Below are 12,960 nucleotides of genomic sequence, written 5' to 3' on the forward strand. Positions count from 1 at the left end.
TATTTAACTTTGAGTTTTGTAAGCAGCTAAAAATAACCCAAACACACCTGTGCTATTAAGTGATTCTTTATTGCTATGGACTTTAAGCTATACCATGTTTCCACTTACGTGTTGATAGCTAAGTAGTTGCTTTATTTATCTGGTGCCTTTGAATGGTTTCGAGTTAGTACGATTTTTCCATGATTAGCAAAAATATTAACACGAGTAACTTATGAAATGTGAAACTCTTCCTTTGGTTCTGTCAATGATAAGTGACTGTTTTTAGTCATGGCCTTTCTGCTTCACTGGTAAACAAAACGAAATTGCATTAGGTAATAAAAACTGAAAATAATAATAATAATACTTCACCAAATAATCAACGCTATGCATAATCTTAGAGAAATGATTTGTTAAGCATTTTTCTCCCTTTTATCAATAAGCTGACCATCAGATATTTTCCCACAGTCTATGAAAATTCCTAAAAATCTCTATGTCAGTGAGTGTCTTCAATTATGTATTTTCAAAAATCACATGCCTAGAAACCATAGGCAGAGAGGACATCAAAAGTTTTACATTAGATGGGGAGCAGGACCAGGAGAGACTCCAGGAGCTAGTGTCAGCTTTGAGTCTCTCTTAAAGGAGGCACATTTGAAAGACGGGTTTGTTAGCATTGCCTGGTGAATAGAGTGCACTTATATCAGAGCCTCCTCAGTGTTACACTAAGCTGAAATTTTCTACTTCTCATCTAGACTTCCCTTAGATTTTGTTTTTAATTCATCCCATAATCTTACTGCCTTTTATAGCAAATTTTTATTTTATTATATATTGCCTTCTAGTCTTAAAATGAATAAAATCTTTTCTAGTAACATGTAGTAAGTGTATATTTGAATATATTGTACACACAAAATCTTGTATTCCCTTGTGTACTTAAGAAAAGTTTTAGCATCATAGCCATATTGCAAAGAGGCTTAGAACGTCCAGTCCAACAATCCATCTGATGGTAGAATCCTCTCCTACTACATTCATAGAGGCATTGTCTAGGTCGGCTTTGGACGTTCACAGTGGTGCTTCACCCTCATTAGAAGTCTTTGGATAACTCTAACTGTATTTGACATTTCTCCCCTACCTCACACTGTACTTTCTGCTTATGGTTCTTTCTTTAGTCTTTGACAACACATAGATGTCATCTAATGTGTCTTCCACATGCTGGTGCACATACCAGTTCTATTTCTTGCAGTAATTCCTTAAATGACATAGTTTCCAAGTCAATCTCTCATCAAACAACTTTCTCAAGAGTATTACACTGAAGGGATTACATTTCCAATTATAGAAAAATGCATCTATTACTAGATGCAAGTAATAGAGGATGAGGTAAGCATGCAAGTAAGGTCAAGCATTAGCTGGACTGTTTTGTTTTATTTGGTCTTATCTCATTCCTGTTGACCTGTATCAAAGTGTATCATTGAATAAAATCATGTGGTTGCCAGCCAACTGGACAGACACTGTTCATTGTTCATCACTACTAGTTATGTTCACCACAACTATAGTTTATCCTTACCAGGTGAATTTCTTTTTTTTTTAATTTTTATTTATTTATGATAGTCACACAGAGAGAGAGAGAGAGAGAGAGAGAGGCAGAGACATGGGCAGAGGGAGAAGCAGGCTCCATGCACCGGGAGCCCGACGTGGGATTCGATCCCGGGTCTCCAGGATCGCGTCCTGGGCCAAAGGCAGGCGCTAAACCGCTGCACCACCCAGGGATCCCACCAGGTGAATTTCTGATGTGTTCAGATATCTAGCCTTAGGAACGGTGTCTTTATCTCAAGCCTAAGGTTAGATTCTAAATCCGTGTTAATTATGATTAATTAGTTTTCCTTGCCAGAATTGATTAAATGGATGGACATGTGACCCAGTTATAGTCCATCAGATGTGTGGGAACAGGAAGATAGGTTTCTGAAATATATTTCCTACCAAGAAAAAGAGAACACAAAAAGGGACAGCTTCCCTTCTGCTGGACATTATCTGACCTACCTGTGATACCTGGAAATAAGGCAACTTACTTGTAAGCATGAGGTGAAGTAGCCACAGGTCAGACAGACACACAGAAGATGACAAAGGAGGATTTTTTTGTTGTTTATTTTAAAATTTATCAGAGTAAATTTAAATGCAGTGAAAATAGAGATAAAAAAAAAAAACTATGAATTTTGACCAATTCATGTAACAATCCCCATAGTCAAGATACAGAATAGTTGTATCACCCCTGAGAGTTCTCATGCATCTTTGTACTTAATCACCTTCCTCCACTTCTGGCCCTTGGTAACTAGTGATTTCTTCTCTGTCATAGCTTTGTCTTTCCCAGAACGTCATATAAATGGAATCATGCAGTATATAGCCTTTGACTCTGGCTTTTTTCACTTAGCATAATGGATTTGAGATTCATCTATATTATTACATGAACAGTAGCTTATTTCTTTTTTTTCTTTTTTTTTTTTTTGAGTGTACTCCATGGTATGCATGTGCCATGGGAACACTGGTTCTTGATGAATTTCAGCCCCAGAATTAACCAGATGGAAAGTCATCCTACTCTAAGACTTATTGAGAGGTGGAATAATTTTTTTCCTTTTCAGCTATTTTGGTGTTTGTTGTCTAACTCGTTCCAGCTAATATATCAGATTGATCCATCCTACTATTAATGACAGCAAACATCAGGTTCAAATGGTAGATGATATATTTATTCCTGCAAGGCATTCCACCCAAAGCATTCACTTAAACTCTATCTTGTTGGATTGGGTACACCATATTGGCTGTCAAGCTATATTTTTGCCTCAATTTTGCCATTTAGTATGTGTGCTGTTCTGTTTTATTTGTGTTGTTACAAATCGGGTGACAGCTAATCAAACACAATGATATAACAAAGATTATATATGTTGAAATCTGCTCATATTTACTTTTATTATATTTTTCCTTCCATATTTATGTAATTTATCTAACTTTCCCAATAGGGATCAACATGTTATTCCAATTGTTTCTAGATTTCCTCTAAATCATTTTTCTATTTGAAATATTTGTCTTTAATAATGTGGAAAACTGATCTAATTAATTCTTATCTATACTGAACTCAATTATTTTAGCAAAATGTATTAATCATGGCACCTTTCTAGAAAAGAGTCATATTAATCTAGAAACATAATAGGTAACATTTATTCAGTAAGTATAAAGTTGTTTACACTTTCCTAAATATTTTACTTATATCCTCTCATTTATTCTTCACAGCAATTATCTCAACTTTACAAATGAAATAACTAAGCTTAAATCTTATGCCACCTACAGTAACATATCCTAAATTAAATTTTCTATACCTAAATTTGTAAAATGTCATAAAAAATAATGTGCAGGAATGTGCTCCCTTTTTGAAGTGTATTTCTTTTGGCTGGCAGGGTAGTTTCATTTTATTTCATTAATTTCTCCATACTGTTAAAAATAAATATGCCAGTCTTCTACATTAAAACCCAATGGCTGCATTCAATGTAAATGCATCCATATGGTTCCTAATCTCCGTTTTATATTTTGAAAATTGCTGTAGCTAAAAACAGTAGTAGCAACTACATAACCTATTGCCATACATAGGGACCCCATGGAGCCTGGTAACATCCTTCAATAAGCATGTATCCCTTATCACTCACCTGATATGCAGGTTATATGCTTCAGTAGATACGATAGTTGTATCCATGTGCCCAGTCATGCATTTGTCCTCATCTCAAAAAGGATTAATCAAGGAATCCAATCATACACTAAAAGTATACTGATAAAACAATTCTGCAAGTACTTTATAAAACTTCATTTCCAACATGTTAAAACTACCATGATTTTCTAAATCATCTGTGAGTGTTCAAGAGAGAGAAGACATCAATGCCTTTCTTAGCAAGTCATAAAGCAGGTTGCCCTAGAGGGTTTGCTGGTATCCCTGCCCAATGGCCTTTTTTTCCCTCCTAATTTGCTTTTATAGTCAGTGAGTGTATCTAGTCATGTCTCCATTAATCATCTCCAGAAGAATCAGCCAACAAAGGTTATGATGTTCTGTTTTAGGATGTCAGTCCTGGTGTTTGCTTGAATACAAAAATCACCTAGACAATTAGCCATGGCAATTCCAAAGCTGATGCTTAGAGGCCTTCATTCAATTTAGGAAAGAACCCTGGGAAGCTACAAGAAAGGCTACAAAGTAGGAGAATGTCCCTGTTTGAGATAGGCTGAAACTAATGTATAAATGTGTTTAATGATTATGCATGGGGGGTTCTTACTTCAGGAAGCAATTGCTTCTGCCCCAAGCATCAGTGTCTTTACAGTAGCAATGACTGATGCCCCTGCTGCAGCTTTCTGGGCCAGAGCTGCAATAGACAAAGGCCCGTCAGTAGTAAAGGCTATCAGCCTATCATTTTATTGTAGTTTGTTTGACTTCTCTCCATCATCTTAAACAGGCACAACACTCAGGGAAAATAGTATCTAGCTTATAGGGTTGTGAAGAAGACTAAATAAGCTATTTCATGTTAAAGTGCAAAGAACAGGGTCTGGCATATTTTAGGCCCTCAATTAATGGTAACTGTCACCATCATTGTTATTGTTTGCATGAATTACAGCTCCACTTGAGGACATCATTTGAAACTTTTTATACCTTTTAGGTACCAGCATTCATTAAAATACTTAGGTTCCACAAATACCAAAACAGTTAAATGTCAAAACCCTAAGTTAGTAATTTCATGAACTAACTAGGATTCACCAAGGAGAAGACTTAACCACGTAATGTGTTCCAATACTTAAAGATACATAAATGCTATTATTCTACTCTATGTTATTCAGTATGAATATACAGTTTCTACATTTGTTTCAGTTGTTTTAAAAAAAAATGTTTGTTCTCATTTAGAAGGTGCTAATTAAGGAAGGAAAGAAACTCTTGAAGGGCGTCTGGGTGGCTCAGTTGGTTAAGCATCTGACTCTTGATTTTGGCTCAGGTCATGATCTCAGAGGGGTCAGATCAAGCTCCACCTCAAGCTTCTAGCTCAGCATGGAGCCTGCTTGGAATTGTCTCTCTCCTGCTCCCTGCCCTCAAATAAATTAAATGAATATATCAATAAATAAAATCTTAAAAAAAAAAAAAGCTTTTGAGACCCAGAGCTAAGAGTGATCTTTATTGTTGACATATTTTACTTGAAATCACTGTAGAAAAGTCATCTTTGCTACATGATTTTTCAATTCCTTTCTATTTCTACTATTTTTTTACATCTCTTTGCCCTTGAACTAAGAAAGTATAATCAGCTATTCATATATAATACCAATCATACAGTAGGTAATGAGTATAGAGTACACATGAATACTCAATACTGTTGTGAGGTCTTCACACATATTATCTCATGAGGATTTCACAAGTCTATCAGGTCTTATTATTATTATCCCCACATTAGAGATGGAGAAACCAAGGCAAAGAGATTTTGAGGGACTTGTTCTAGATCATATAGCTAGTAAGCCAAAGGGCTGGGACTGAACCCTAAAAAACACACCCCTAGCAATCCAGAAGAATCATAGTCAACTCCACTAGTCATAATCATCCATGTGGCTTGACTGGTCATCCAACAATAATCTTCCTGGCTATTTTATCCAGAGTTTTGTTTTTCTTTGTCCTAATTCCTTTCTAAATATGCTATTTTCTTATTTAAAAATGACAACTATCATAGACTCAAAGCAAGAGGGTTGCCTTTGTCCGATTTCCTTCTTGCCCACAGGTGTAGTAAGCAAATCTTCCATGATCAGATGATCAGACAAAAAAAAAAAAAAATGCTGTATCCTTAATCTCAAGATTTATGAGGCTGAACTATAAAGTAATTAAGTTAACTTTTTAACACAGCTCCAAATGAGTTCTGTTCTGTTCAGTTTTATCACAGTGTAGTAGGGATGCAATTACCATTATAATGCCCTCACTATTCTTGGGGGATTTCCTGTTATGTCTGAAGTACATTTTTTTTTTTTTTTTGGTTCGTTTGTTTTTCTTCTTTTAATTCTCCTTAGTATTGAATGGTCATGTACTAAAGGAAGGGGATTAATTTTTGGAAGGAGCCAAAATTCATTTAAACAGAAGTATGGCTGAAAGACTATTTCAGTATTATACAAAGAGAGAAAGGGAAGGAGAAAAAAATGGTTGTTATAATGAATCCAGAATGAAATTTCGAAAAGTGGTCTCCAAGAATATTTTGAGTAGTATTGAGTTGTATACGTTGGAATATACGTGTAACTTCCACATTTGACAGCTGTAAAGGCAACATTCCTTTTGTTAAAACTTTGAGGAGAAAAGTTTTTTAAGTCGTATTTTTTTGAATGGGCACTAAGTCAAAAATCTGAAAATTTTTTGGATCTCCACAGAGGATAGCAGGAGGGTAAAGAAAAGAGGTTTGTTGGAATGTGGAATTTCATATAAACTCACGCTTGTGTCCCTTTTTATTGTTTTCTTAAGCAGTCGATGCTCCATTTCTACATACTATTTCTCCTAAGACCCACTGCTCTGGAATTTTGGGCTCTAATCCAATTACAACTGTGAAAAGAGAATAGTTTTAATAACAATGGAATCTGGCTGTTATTATTCAAACTTTATATCATCCTGGAACCAAAACATGTTGTTTGTAAGATAAGATCTTCCATAAGCCTGTATTATCTATCACACTAGTCCTGGGCTCAAATGGCAAAAGTACCCACTTTTCTTTCCAGTGTATTTCTCACCTGTCACAGCTAGGTCACCTTCAGAAGTGTAGTCTTCACCATCCTCCTCTTCTCCTTGCCAAAGAATTTTTAAAGTCTCAGGAAAGCTCTCTTCGGATTGTGTTGTTCATGGCAGAGTCAGCATTGCTAATTCTTCCTGAGTGTTCTCAAATTGTGGCTTATCTCCAAATCCAGAAATGCAATTTTTGTAGTTTCCTACATGATCCAATTTAAGGTATTTGGGGTACTCACATTTTATATCATTAAGAGGTATTTCAAAGTTTTTTTTTTTTTGAAATGGTCCCTAAAAATTACTTGCATGGTCAGGAATAGATGAATTATGTGGTCAATTAATGGTATTATGAACATATGGTTATGTAACCTCTAAACCCAAAGATCTATCATAAATAAATAACACAGAATACAAATCCTGTGAGAACAAATTACATGCCTCCAGGTTCCCTTAGGAAACAGCTGTACTGAATCAGGTGGATTGATGAAAGCCAACTACGTTTGGCCTTGAGAGTTGGCCTTAATTAGCAGCCATGACTCTCACTAAAATTTATGAGGATAAACTTTCCTTGTACATAAATGTACCTTCTTTTCTGTTATCTCTCATCATGCTCACTGGCATCCACAAAGCACTTTACTATGTCCAGACCTGCTTGTAGGATCTTGATAGCATCTTATTCCTAAGGCTTCTTAGGGTCGTATGATATTTTCTCTAGATATATCAAATCACACGTTTCCATGAAACTAACAGATTGTTAAATGAGAAGTTTTCTTGCTAGCTCGGGGTAATGTGAGTCAAACCCGACATTAGGAAATCCTTACATATGTTTTCACAGACATTTATAGCAGATGCCAGTTGCTAAAGGCTAAGTAGTTCTATTTAGCAAAAATACGAAACAGGGTAAGGTCTTCCAGATAGTCACCACTATCCAAAATTTGATATGCTCCGAGGCTTTGTGAGATTTATATGGAAACAATATCTTTGCAGACAGCTTCAGGAGACGCGCAAGGCGCCAGGAACCACAGTAGGTGTCTATTCCCCGTCAATGATCCCTACCTAGAAATTGACAGACGGTGCTCAGAAGATTGGCTAGATCACTCGATAACCTATAGATGGAAGCGAGAGCAACTTTTACAGGAACAAATGAACATTGCTCAGTTATTAAAGAATACCAGGAATAACATTGGCTTGGTCAGATAATTTAATATTTAGTCATTATTAAATTAATTTTTGTAAGGAAGTTCGAGATTTTCTGATTTGAGAGGACTGAAGAAACAGAACAACTCAAAGTATACCAAATAAGTCAACATCTAATTAGCCAATTACAACTTATTTAATACTCTGATCTCATTTACTTATGCATTTAGGGCCACTTTTGACAATCCTATTTAAGTGAATAAATGAATGAATGGGTATTTGATAAAGCCAGTACTTCATTAGTAGCCTCCACACAATTTTTACATAAAGAACCCTGAGAAAAGACCTAAATTGTCTTACTCTGAGGAGTAAAACTTCACCTGTGGACGTTTGATTAGGAGATCAATATTTTGCCATTTATTAATAATATTGCGCATAAGCATATATCTTATTCTGTAGCTCTGAACTAAGCTGCTAATTTTGATAAAATTATGTTACAAAAAAACTATAGAAAATTTTGAAAATACAATTAAATGAAAAATGACTCATAAGTACCAAGGCATAACCACTCTTCATATTTTAATATATAGTCACTCAGGCATTTTGCTATGCATATTAGATATGTACATAAGTACATATGCATTATAACCTATAAATTTATAAAAACAATAGGTAATTAAACCTACAATACAAAATATGGTATAATGAAGCTTTTTGAGATGAAAAAAAATCATAATTCCACAACACTACTACTCTGGCCATTTTTCATTTTACCTTTTTGTCTGCATTCATATTTCTCCTTTATTGTAATTATAAAATTGAAACTTTAATATCTACTTTGATAAGAAAATTAAAACTGCATTTCTATCGTTTTAAGGCAATTCCTTTAACACACATCCACCTCAGATTCTTCGGAGAAATGAAAAACCATGACATTTACATCAGAGGTGTTTTAGGCTTTTGGGGTGACAACTCAGGAGACATAAAAAAAGCAATAACATCAAAAATTCCAAGCATCCTATTTCCATATGGGAAGCAGCTGTTCTTTTTCATGCTGGTGAAGGGAGATTTGCATGCTCTCTGCTCTCTCTGGCCTACTGGGGCCCTGATCACTGAAATCTCACTGCTGCTCAGTTGCATCTTTGAGGGCTGGTGGTGATACAGATAACAGTCGTCGGAATTTATTCTGCGACAAGCACTGTGCGGCGAATTTTACAGTCATTACCTCATTTAATTCTCCAACCACCATTTTAAAGACGAAGGAACTCAGACTTAGGAAGGTCACATATCTTGCCCAAGGTCATACAAATTAGAAGCGGCAGAGCCAGGATTTTCATCTGCATGTTGCCAGAGCCCTTGATCACAGCAGTGTTACCCTGTGCGGCTCTGAGTAGCTACATTCCACCGTTGCCTAGGAGATTAGTAAGTGGATGTCTTTTGCTGGAGCCTTCCATACCCTATCAGTTGTCTTCACATCTTTAAGTAAATACTCTGGCTTTCAGAAGATAGCCGAGCCTTGGAAAATCTATCCTTCTGGTCCTGGGAAAGCTCCTGATACACTCTTCCTTTTCTAGCAGTTTTTTTTTTTTTCCTCATTTCTTGGCTCAGTACCTTGAATTAATTCCCTACGCAGAGTCAATCATTAGCTATTTCTACTTTATTCCTCTCACCCAGACCTGGGAGCTTTCTGCCTCCCCCTAAAATCAACTGGCACATACTTCTCTCATCTACAGTTTCTTAGCCATTTCAGACAGTTGAGGGATCTCCTCATCTTTCCAAGGCAATTCATTTCCCAGAAGCCTTCCATCTAGTTCCCCAGTTGCTCAGATCAAAATATTTGGCGTCAGCTCTGAATCCTCTTTAAATCATGAACACATTCTATGGGTTCTAATTTCAAAATAATTTCAAGATACAACCACTTCTTACCTTTTTTCATTGCCATGACCCTGTTCCAAGTCTCTCCTCCCTTCTACATATGAGTCCTCTCCTCCCACCCTCATCTCCCTGTTCTATTATGCACACAGAGGCCAGAGGGATCCTGAAACTCCCGTTAAATTGGGCCTCTCTTCCGCTCAAAGCTCTCCGGTGGTTTCCATCTCAGACCAAAAGGCATCTGCCTTGCTCTGGTCCCCACTGTCCTCTGCCCTACCAGTATCCCTCAGTTCTGTTGTCTAGCCAGACTGGTTGTCTGCACTTTCTCAAATAAGCCCAGTGTCTTTATACTTCAAGAGCTTCACATTTGTTTTGCTCTTTGCCTCAGACATTTTTCTGACCAGTAGACACATGACATGATTCTCCACCTCGCTTCGTGTCTTTGCTTATGAGTAACATTTTTTAGAAAGGCCATTCCTGAGCACCTTATATAAATTAGCAGCTGCCAACCTCAATGTGCCTGATTTTGCCTTTTTTAATTTTATTTTTCACTTCCATAGCAGTTATCTAAACCTGACCTATATTTATTTCTTTAATTGCATATTGCATCACTATTACAGTATAATCTCCATGAGACAAATGAGTCTGTTGCTATATTGTCTGCCCAGAATAGTGCCCAGTGGCAAAGCACAGCAAATATTTGTTGAACACATGGATGGAATTCATCTTACTTTTGAGATAACATCATTTTAGGATGCTTCTAGTTCTTTATAAGTACAATGCTCAATAATGGAAGTCACTTTAAAAATCATACTTAAAATTTATCATTTATAATAATAATCCATGTTATATATTGACACTTGAGCCTAGAATTAAATTTGTCATAAAATAATGAAATTTACATAATTAAATAGGTGTCTAAACAGGAAGACAAATTAATTTTTTTGATGATGTGTATTTATAAATAGCACTTGCTTTTGGCCACTCCAGATACCTTATTGTCAACATTACATGCTCTGGCTATGTGCCATCTTATAGAGAATGTTCAGAACTGCAATAATGCTATCTTGGCCTCTCTTTGCCCCTCAGTTATTCCTATTTCTGAGATTTCTCAACCACTTTACCCATAGCTCTTCATTAGAAGACCATGCTAGTTTTTAAAGCTGTGATCACAAGGGAAGAAACTCACTTTCCCCAGAGTGGATCAAAACCTATTCATTGTTTCATGTAATATTTTTCTATTTCCTCCTAAGAAACAGTAAATAAATCCGCCAGGAAGAACAATAAGCAGAAAATAAAATCTCAACCCAAAGAATTTGGGCTATTCTTAGAAACTGAAAACTTATCAAAATTAAACATTCACTATCCAAGCGGACCTTTAATGCTATTCTGAATAGCATACAATTTCATTTAGTCGATGAACCTAAGATCGAACGGGTCTTTACCCAAAAAATCCACATGAAAGATGACTTAGCCAATTTCTGATTAATATGCAAAGAAAGGAGGAGACGTGAGCTAATTTAAGGGAGAAAAAAAAAAGTGTGTGTGTGTGTGTGTGTGTTTGTCTTTGGTGTTTTATTATGACCAGGGCTGAACCCATCTATTTACAGTTTTCAGGGAAAGAAAGTTTTTTTTTCTGACCACAGCTGAAGAGAGACCCTGACAGAGCTTTCCTGCTCCCCATCTCCCATGTCATCAGTGTTTTCTGGGAGAGGAATCTGAGGTGGTTTTCCAGCTAAGTGCTCACAGCTGTTTCCACAGCATCAGTCAGATGGAGTTTCTGCTCATGTTGACTTTGGCTTCAGTCTTCCCCTGGAGCCCAGCAGCATAAGAGCATTTGCTCTGAGGCCTGGGGCTCTGGACAAACATTCCAGTTTCTGAGTTCTTAACATTCACATTTGATGAATTCTTCTCTTAATTTCTCCTGGACAGAAGTCAAAGACACTGGAGAGTCCCCTCCGCCCTGTGACAACTACGGTATTTTCCCCGCACAGAACCCTTTCCTAGTTCATATGTAGCTGGAAACCTGGAAAAGAGCGTGTACAAACTATGCAGGTCCATAAAAATATGTGTTCTTTTAAATATGTTTCAACACATTTTGATGGTTTTTTGAAACTCCAGACTCCTTTGAAGACTTTAAAAGAGAAAAATAGGCTTTAAAGCAAAGCCTGAAACATTTGTGTCAAAGGCTCTATGAGAAAATATGAAATGTAGTTACAGAGTTAATTAAAGGGGTCAGCTGTCATAATTGCACTGAGGTAGAATAGCGCTTCTTAATGTTGTTTTGATAACCTTTCAAAAATAGTAAGTCTAATGCTAACTTTTGGTTAAAATGGTTCTTATGTGGATCCTCACACTAATCATAAGAGGCAAACCAATGACTGATCCTCCAACATCGGAAGGATTGCACACACAAAAACTTCTAACAAAATGTCATTAGGAAATGGTCCAAGTTTTTTGTTAACTGGCCGGCATCAGATGTGTCCAGACACGAAATAGATGAAACCTGCCTGCATCTGGGACAGCAGTAGAGGAATATGGCTGTGGCTTCCACAGAGAGATTCCGGTTGTAAATAAGGGAGACCATGCTGATGAAGGTTATGAAAACTATCATTTGGATAATAGAAAGGACCTTCGAATCTTTGGCCTGGTAAGTTCCAGAAGCATGGGTTTTAAAATCATTGTGATAAATCTGCCTATATAGTCAAAGTAGGCATTAAAGTGGTGGTATTAAATGACATTTCAAAGTTCCATCAAGTCCACTCCTATGGTATTTATATAATGCTACACAAAGACATAAAACTGTTATATGCCCAGTCAATTTATTTTATACACACACACGCACACAGGCAACTTTTATATATCACAGTGTTATGGTGGATCTTCTTGCGAGTATGTGATTGAGACAATCAACTCTAGCAGAGCATACCCCTTGCTTCTTTTTTTTTTTTAAGATTTTATTTATTTATTCATGAGAGACACAGGGAGAGAGGCAGAGACACAGGCAGAGGGAGAAGCAGGCTCCATGCAGGGAGCCCGATGCAGGACTCGATCCCGGGACCCTGGGATCACAACCTGAGCCAAAGGCAGACGCTCAACCGCTGAGCCACCCAGGCGTCCCCTACCCCTTGCTTCTTATACTGATTCAGGAAATAAAACACATAGCAAATAACCTGGAATCCATGACTATGTTTACCATGTTATTTGCAACATTATCC

General features: G+C 36.7%; 1 long non-coding RNA gene across 1 annotated transcript in view; it reads right to left on the reverse strand.

Moving 5' to 3' along the window:
• The window catches only part of LOC144316748 (uncharacterized), a 29,250-nt gene extending 20,003 nt beyond the window's left edge, over nt 1-9,247 (reverse strand). The window contains exon 1 of the long non-coding RNA XR_013382603.1: nt 9,096-9,247. This is a non-coding gene — a long non-coding RNA (uncharacterized LOC144316748). The remainder of the gene's footprint in view (nt 1-9,095) is intronic.
• Nucleotides 9,248-12,960: the final 3,713 nt, after the last annotated feature.

The sequence above is a fragment of the Canis aureus genome, chromosome 7, assembly GCF_053574225.1.
Source record: "Canis aureus isolate CA01 chromosome 7, VMU_Caureus_v.1.0, whole genome shotgun sequence".
Taxonomy (NCBI): Eukaryota; Metazoa; Chordata; class Mammalia; order Carnivora; family Canidae; genus Canis; species Canis aureus.